The following is a 6,386-nucleotide window of genomic DNA, read 5'->3' on the forward strand; positions in this document are numbered from 1 at the left end:
AACCCAACTCGAGTCTCATTAGACCATGCATGTTGTTGAGTAGGGAAGATTAAGTCGACTTGTAGGTGTTGTACAATCTAATCGATTCGGCTCCGGGACCCAAACTTTCCTAGGATTGTAAGATATAACCCAACTCAATCGATCATAACAATAATTGCTTGCTTATAATTTGAGAACATGTTTGTATGATCATGTCCCATGATTCCCCTATGATCCCATGACACCCTAGTGCTTTTAATCAATTGTTTACACCCCTTTAATTCATCTTGCTTGTTTATTTTCATTGCTATTTTAGTTTAGTAACCTTCTACATCAACCTAATTTGTGACACCCCTTAGACACCGCTAGTTGCAATAGAAATCTCATTTCAACTCCCGTCCCTTGGGATCCGACCTTTACTTGCCTCTTTACTAATTGTAGAGTTGTTTGTGAAGTTATAAATTGTGTTTTGATTCGACCGTGACCCAACAACCACATCTTTAATTGTGAACACGAAACGGACTCCGCACCAAAAATGGCGCCGTTACCGGGGACGGTGTTTGTTTGATTTAGATTTCTTTTTATTGTTATTAGTTGTGTCTTTCTTCGCCTTGGGGAAGTAAAACTCCTCAAGGTTTGTTCTAATTGTTTTCGAGTTGTTTGATATTTTGCATGTCTAGAAGGTTACAAGGTGATTTGTTACCTTTTGACCGTGAAATTGAAAGAACCTTGACGAACAATAGGAGACTTGTTAGGAGGAATTTAAGAGGTATTAGTGAAGTTGTTCAACCCACTAGTGAGTTTGTCAATCCTTTCGCAATAGAAGGAGAAGAGAACCCATTACACAATACCCCACAAAATCCACCTACAATGCCTAAATTATCGTCACACTCCATACCCACCGAGGAGAATCTACCAAATGGTACTCCTACACCGCAACATCTAACCGAAAATTTTATTGCCAAGTCCGGCTTCATCCAATTAGTTGAGAGGAGTCAATTTGGGGGGATGCCTAGTGAAGACCCTCATTCTCATATGGAAACCTTTTGCGACTATTGTGATGCAATCTCTCAAACGGGCGTGACTCAAGACCAAATTAGATGGGTCTTATTTCCTTTTTCCTTAATCGGCACCGCGAAGCAATGGTTGAAGGGCCTTGATAAGGCCACCCTCGGAATAGATTCTTGGAAGAAGTTGGCTCTAGCTTTCTACAAAAAATTCTACCCACCGGAAAAGACTAACATGCTAAGAGCTCAAATTACGGGTTTTAAGCAAAGGGATGAAGAATCTTTGTATGAAGCTTGGGAGCGGTTCAAGGGAATTTGTCGCTCATGTCCTCACCATGGACTTAGCGAATGGTTTTTGGTACAACAATTTTGGAATGGTTTATATGAAGATTCTAGGAATATTCTCAATATGGGATCAAATGGAATGTTCACCGAAGTTGATGACAATCAAACATGGAACAAGATTGAGGAAATGGCGGTCCATAACTCACAATATAGTAGACCTCGCAAGGCTACTAGAGGAGTAAAGCATGAAGTGGACTCCGTTACTCAATTGGGTGCTCAACTTAGTGCTCACATTGACACAATCAACTTGAAGTTTGAACAAGCTATGGCTAGGCTTGAAGAAAACTCAAAATCATCAAAGCATCATGTTAATGCCATGACGGCATCCTCATTAATCCCAAGTGGGATATGTGATAATTGTGGAACTTTGGGACATGACCAAGGTGAATGTAGGGGAACAAATGAACAAGTGAATGCTTTCCAAGCATACAAGAGTGGTACCCCTTATTCCAACTTTTACAATGAAAACACCAAATTCCATCCAAATCTCTCATACAAAAGCCAAAATGTTCAAAACCCTCAAACAACATACACTCCACCACCCATGAGAAACCAAAATCAAAGACCCTTTTACAATCAAAACCAAGGTTACCAAAATCAAAATCCATACAATCACCAAAATGACCAAGGTTTTGATGTCCAAAAAGCGGTCCTCCAAATGCAAAAGAATCAACAAGAATTTTTCACTCAAATGCAAAAAGATAGCCAAGCAAAGGAAACCACCATCAACAACATTCTAGCTCACACCAAGATGTTGGAAACATAATTGACTCAACTAGCATCTTCAAGCTCACAAAGACAAAAGGGGCAATTACCACCTCAAAGTAATCCCCCTAGACATGAAACGGTTAGTGCCATTCACTTGAGAAGTGGTACAAGGTATGAATCACCGAAGAAGCAAGTTTAGGATGAAGTTGTGGAAGCTAGTGAAAAGGAAAAAATTGTGCAAAGCTCCAAAGATGGAGAATCATAAAAAGAAGAAAGTTCAAAGAAAAATGAAGACAAGGTCAAGGAGAAGGAGCCCATCGTGATTAGACTCCCTTTTCTAAGTCGTCAAGCCAAGCCCAAATTTGATGATCAACTTGGAAAGTTCATGGAAATTGTGAAGAATTTGGAAGTCTCAATTCCTTTCACGGAATTAATCAATCACGTGCCGGCCTATGCGAAATACATGAAAGATATCCTCACAAAGAAGAAGTCGATCCGGAAGCTTGAGACTATCGCCTTCACTAAGGTTAGTAGTGCAATACTTCAAGGGAGTTCACCTCCAAAGTTAAAGGATCCGGGAAGCTTCTCAATACCATGTACCATTGGCGACACGACGATCAACAAAGTCTTATGTGATCTAGGGGCTAGTGTGAGTGTCATGCCGTACTCGGTGAGTAAAAGGTTGGGGATGGGAGAGCTTAAATGCACCAACATCACACTCCAAATGGCCGATAGATCGACGAAGACACCGTTAGGGATATGGGAAGATGTCCCCGTGCGAATTGGGAAGTTTTTCATCCCGGTGGACTTTGTCATTGTTGATATGGAGGAAGATTCCAACATTCCAATCATTCTAGGAAGACCTTTCCTACACACCGCGGGTGCGGTGATTGATGTGAAACATGGTGAGCTCACTCTAGAAGTGGGAGATGAAAGCATAACTTTTAATCTTGACAAGGCTATGAGAGCTCCTCGTTTGCATGAACCATGTTTCATGATTGATCATTATAGCCGAAAGAATGAGAGGAAGAATTCGGAACTCCAATGGAAGAAGAAAATTGAAGATGCTCCATTCAAAGAGCAAGTGAATTGTGACAAGGAGAGCTTGCAAAGCTCATCAAAATCAATCAAGGAAGAAGAGGATGGCCTCATTGGCCAAGAGAAGAAATTGGGAGAGTTGTCTCCATCAAAGCAAGAGATTTTCAATGATCAACTTAATGAAGTTTGTGGTCTTTGGGACAACGAATTTGAAGGGATTTTTAATCCCTACATTGGTAATGCCATCGATCAAGATCGACAACAAGGGCCAAGGTATATTGAAGACCTCTACCATGATAATGAACAAGTTTTTGATTACTTCTTCAAGGTGTTGAGCAACATCAACAACACCTTGAACATGCCCCCTTGACATCTCATCATGAATGAGAGTTTGGTGGAGTCCTCCCTAAACCACCACTTGTAAATATTTCTAACTCCCTAACTTATATTTCAAATTCTTGTATTGCATTTTTTGTCATCTTTGGATTTTTATTTACTTTGATCAAGATAATTGTCATGTTTGAGAGAAGTGAGGGAGGGACTAACAATTTCAATTGATGTGTAGTGCTTTTAGCTTAGTGTGGGGATGACAATTGCCTAGGCTATCCATGCCTAGTAGTGCCCCCACAATGACGAACACAAGACTTGAAGAAAGAATAGAAGAATGGTAAGGGAAATGCATTGTGCACGGATGGAACTGAATCCGAGTACACAGGGGAAGAATCCGAGCGGATTCCACAGAATCCGTCCATCTTCAGTAATCCGAGCGTACTGCAGAAAAGACGCCCGTCCTGAACTGAGCTAAATTTTGAAAATTTCTTGATTGTGGATCGAATCCAAGGCCCCGAGCGAAAGAATCCGCCCGTCTTGAAGAATCCGCCCATCTTGAAAGAAAGACGTCCGTCTTTGCAGCTGAGGAAAACAAGAAAAATCTCCTGGACTGAAATCCGTCCGTCTTCAGCCAAATCCGCCCGTCCCGTGTCAAGCAAATCCGAGCGTATTCAACCGAATCCGCCCGTCTTTAGGCGAGTTTTCTAAAACCCAGAAAGAGCAGAATCCGCACGGATTGGGCAGAATCCGCACGGATTGCCCCTGCAGTTCGAAAATTTCGGTCTTTATAAAACCCCTCTGAAGGAAATGTAGATCTATATACATACTAACATACTCATATATGTCGAGATTAATTTGTCATAAAATTAAATGTGGATTTTATGCATGCAAACAAATAAACAAAAAGAGAAGAAATCATATTCTTACAATGGATGTTTCGGTATTATGGGCACAAAAGAGATCTCCTTCTCTTTTGTTCTTGAGCTTTCCAAATGGAAGAACAAGGATTCAAGTGTAGAATCCCTCCCAAAAGCATATACCCAAGGAATACATCTTAATAAACCAATACTATTTAGATCTAGTAATAATATTAGTTTTACAATAAAATTGACACAAAATCAATGATTTTACTCTTGGAATTTCGGTTCAAGAGATAGTAATTTTGTGAGTTTATTTCTCTAGAATTCTCATAAATTGTAGAGAGTTTTTATGAATTTTTCTTACACTAGAAAAATTAGATGGGAAGAATGAATGAATGATCTAAGAGAAAAGCTCTTTTCTCCTTTCATGTGGAGTGGCCGAAAATTGGCCTTGGGTAGGTTGCCCAATAGCTTTCATCTTTGCTCTTCACAAGAGACTAGGCATGCAAGCCTACTAGTTAGCTTTTATCATTGTGTCTACCACTAAACAATTAACACAATTTTATTCCACTAACTCCTTATTTTCGGTTTTAGCATAAAATGGAGAATCCATTTTATTTTGTCTTTTGTCAAATTTGTCACATGTAACATGTTACATGACATGTTACAATGTAATGTATTTTTAACATATTAAAAATCAACATATTCATAAAATATGTCATTTACAAAATCGACTAGTAATTCGTAATTACTTTACCAAAAATGTTTCCAAATTATAAACTACAACATTCTGTATTTATAATAATTTATTCATTCCGTTTCAATTGTTTCTTTAAACAATAATTTCATCTAAGTAATAAAATAATTCGATTACTTAGACCGTGTCTCATTTAATCATATTTACAATAAGATACGTAAATTATACTCACAAAATCATCCGTCAATTTTAAGCAATTTAATTAACTCGTATCGGTATACGATCAATTAAATTATCAATTAAGAGTATTTCCCTATAGGTATGACCTAAGGGGATCAACTGATCACCACCGTCGCACGACAGTAATGTCAAACTCTAGTCAGCCAATCATTACCGATATGTGTGGACCAGTTGATTGTAAAATATTACATCCACATGTATTCTTAAAATGAGATTTAATAATGATATTTAAATCATGTGATCGCACTATTGTTGAGGACACATTTCCCAACAATCTCCCACTTGTCCTCGACAAGTGTGCGTCACCAATTCTCTTGTCCTATTACTATCTCCCACTCAATGCAAGGTGTCTTTGGGTCGTACTTGCAAGTGATCATATCGAGAGTGGTTTCCTCGATCTGGAGAATAACCGATTGACCGGACTTATCTATCATAGATACTTTCCGAGCGTGGCCACGCATTTCGATTCATTACTCCTCGAGTGGCCCCGAGATATTGTTATAACCCCGACAAGGGGGTGGACAATTCCTATCGCACTTATTCCTTCGACTAGCCACAGCCATCATAACGCAAAATATGCCCATTTGACCCCATTTACGAAGGTCGTAGTAACACAAATCAAAGTTAATCCGAAACCGTGCCATCTTAGGCGAATAGTCTTTAGTCAAAAGAATCGACTCATTTGAATACTATAGCAGCTCTCGCCACGACCAGGCTATATAAATTTGCCAGAACTCTATAAGCGGTCATAAGGCCCGACAAAACGTTCCTAACAGTCTGCCTATGTGATCGACTAGTCATCTCACATGACTCTATGGCACTTGAACTTGCCATCAATCGCATCACACTCTAGTCACTTCGAGACGTCACCTCATACAAGTGACTATGGGCGAATACTATGCTAATCCGTGTTCACTTTAACGGGGTTCAATTGTCTCCACAACCCGTTTGGATGTAACAAAGTATAATAAAAGAGTTTTAAAATAAAACTCGAACGACAAATGCGATTATCACACATGAATAGTCAATGCCTGATTACTATTTCATGTTCTATAATCTAATTTGATCTTGTACGTAGTTGTTCATTTCAATTCAATTGAAATGACATGACTCATCATGTTTAGCCTTTGAGAAGGCTTTGGTTAGTAGGTTTTATCAATTTCTTGTACCTTACTCAACCTT

The 6,386-nt window shown here is 39.1% G+C and overlaps 1 non-coding gene across 1 annotated transcript; it reads right to left on the minus strand.

Annotated features, from left to right (window-relative positions):
- Positions 1-1,221: 1,221 nt before the first annotated feature.
- Positions 1,222-1,328, minus strand: LOC141597557 (small nucleolar RNA R71). The gene has a single exon (XR_012522786.1). It is a non-coding gene; the product is annotated as a small nucleolar RNA R71 (small nucleolar RNA).
- Positions 1,329-6,386: the final 5,058 nt, after the last annotated feature.

This window comes from Silene latifolia, chromosome 8 (assembly GCF_048544455.1).
Source record: "Silene latifolia isolate original U9 population chromosome 8, ASM4854445v1, whole genome shotgun sequence".
Taxonomy (NCBI): Eukaryota; Viridiplantae; Streptophyta; class Magnoliopsida; order Caryophyllales; family Caryophyllaceae; genus Silene; species Silene latifolia.